This window comes from Acomys russatus, chromosome 19, assembly GCF_903995435.1.
Source record: "Acomys russatus chromosome 19, mAcoRus1.1, whole genome shotgun sequence".
NCBI lineage: Eukaryota > Metazoa > Chordata > Mammalia > Rodentia > Muridae > Acomys > Acomys russatus.
The window spans coordinates 51,375,234-51,377,732 of NC_067155.1; the positions used below are offsets into that span (position 1 = coordinate 51,375,234).

The window sequence follows — 2,499 nt, forward strand, 5'->3', positions numbered from 1 at the left end:
CAAAACCAAAAAAACAGAGTTACCAGTTGGTACTGGTTTTAAAGACACGAAGGCAGGAAGCTGAGGTTAGGCACCGTGAGAGGTCAGGAGAGGCCACTGGTGAAGGTGCAGCCTCAGTGGCAGTTGAAGGCCAGGATTAAAGGGGACATAGAGAGAAGTTGAGGCATGGTACCATGAAGAGAACCCAGGAGAGGTAATTGGCCAAAGTGCAGCCCGATTGCAGCAAAAGACACCAGCGTTTTGGAGATGCCAGTACCATGGGCTGATCACCAAAGACCAGCAGCTGTGGAGTGGAGGCTGGCAGAGCCTCGAAGACAAGCCTTTGGAGGAGCCCAGAAGACCCCGAATGGATCCCAAATGCTGAACATTGTGTTGTTTACACAGTTGGAGTTTGATTCTACTTTGATCTGACTGTGACTGTGCCGTGGTTCTTCCCTCTAGAGTAAGAAAGTGTTCAACTCATTCTTTATTTTTACAGAAGCCCACAATTGAGAGACTTCAAACTTTAAAACAAAACAAACAAAAAAACACACCCAGATTAGAAAGTTTTACAGAGACTTTGAATTTTAAAAAGAGACTGCATATTTTTAAAGGATTTATTTATTTATTATTATGTATACAGTGCTCTGCCTGCATATACACCTGCAGGCCAGCAGAGAGCACCAGATCTCATTATAGATGTTTGTGAGCCACCATGTGGTTGCTGGGAATTGAACTCAGGACCTTTGGAAGAGTAGTCAGTGCTCTTAACCTCTAAGCCATCTCTCCAGCCCGAGAGTGCATATTTTTAAGAAGACAAGTTGAGTGCTTGAATTTGTAAGGCTGTGGGGCCTTCTGAGTTTATGGAGTGTTTTATATTGTATTGTTATATCTGTATTAATGTCTGATCTTGGGGATGAACGAGAAACAAAAGGCTCAACAGTGATGTGTTTATGTCAAGTTGACAAGGGGTCAGATGTACTGGTTGGTTTTCTATCAAATTAAAGCAAGCTATAGGGGGCTAGAGAGATGGCTCAGTGGTTAAGAGCACTGCTTGTTCTTCCAAAGGACCTGGGTTCAATTCCCAGCACCCACATGGCAGCTTACAACTGTCTGTAACTCCAAGATCTGACACCCTACACCAATGTACATAAGTTAAAATTAATAAAATATTAAAAAAATAAAATAAAATAAAGCAAGCTATAGTTATCTGAGAGGAGGGTCCCTCAATTGAGAAAATGCCTCCATAAGATTGAGATGAAGGCAAGCTTGTATGTAGAGCATTTTGTTAATCAGTGATTGATTGCGGGGGGGGGGGGGGGGGGGGGGGGCGCAACCCTTGTGGATGGTGCCAACCCTGGCTGGTGGCCCTCTGTTCTCTAGGAAACAGGGTGAGCAAGCCAGTAAGCAGCGCCCCTCCATGGCCTCTGCATCAGCTCCTGCTTCCAGGTTCCTGCCCTGAGTTTTCCTGTGCTGACTTCCTTCAGTGATGAACAGTGGTGTGGACTTGAATACCAAATAACCCTTTCCTCCCCAAGTAGCTTTTGGTTATGGTGTTCCATCACAGCAATGGTAATGCCTAACACTAAGACAGGGTAACAGGGCATCTGAGCGTACAAGTGGCCTCACTGCGTGACTATGAGGACAAAACCCTCAGAAGAGCCAGGCTAGGCCTGGACACTCTGGCAAGCAGCTAGTGACAGCAGAGGCTGACAGGTACTCACAGAGACACAAAACCCAGAGCTGGTCCTAAGACACCCATCTGCTCCCCACTGATGAGAAGCCAGTCATGGTCCTTCCTGCCTTCTGCAAAGCAGGGAGAGCTGGCTCCGGGAGAACGGGGGTTCTAGGATGGTGAAGAGACTCCCCAGGAGTTGCCTGCCCAAATCCCATCCCCCACTTCTAGCTAAGCTCCAGACATGGATGTCCTAGGTTGGCCCCACAGGGCTGGGAAAACTTTGGCATGTGACAGTTTATGTAGTTGCTCACTTGGTGTTAGCCTGTCATCCTTGTAGCCTTCCTGGCTTGCTTCCTCTTTGCTGGCCACCCCATAAAGCCCCTACCTACCCTGGAGCTACGTGACTCACCCACTTTGGGGTACACAGCAAGGAGGAAGATCCCCCACCCTACTGTCCTGAGTGGCCACTCCCCCTCAAGCCTGGTCCCTAGACACCCCACACAGTGATCAGATGTTACTCCCAGCTTCCTGTCCCCACTGAAAGGCCACTCCTTGGCCACTGGAGGCACAGCAGGCACTAGGCTGAACACACATAGGGACAGCTGTCACCAGCCAGCCAGGAAATGGCCATGCTGGTGGCACTAGTCACAGGACCCAAGACTTCTGGGGGAGGGGGGAGCAAGAAGGGATATATGGACAGTACAAGTGGACGGGTAGACGAGGACAGACAAGTAGATGGGACAGCTGTTGGCAGGTAACAGCAACAGAGCACAGAGGCTGGATGGTGACTGGGACTGGGCAGATGGCAGGGTGGGGTGGGGACAAAGGAACAGAGGCAACTG

At 49.1% G+C, this 2,499-nt stretch overlaps 1 protein-coding gene across 1 annotated transcript in view; it reads left to right on the forward strand.

Moving 5' to 3' along the window:
- Ncor2 (nuclear receptor corepressor 2) overlaps positions 1 to 2,499 on the forward strand; it is a 125,663-nt gene that overhangs the window by 32,367 nt on the left and 90,797 nt on the right. The gene's annotated exons all lie outside the window — the stretch shown is intronic.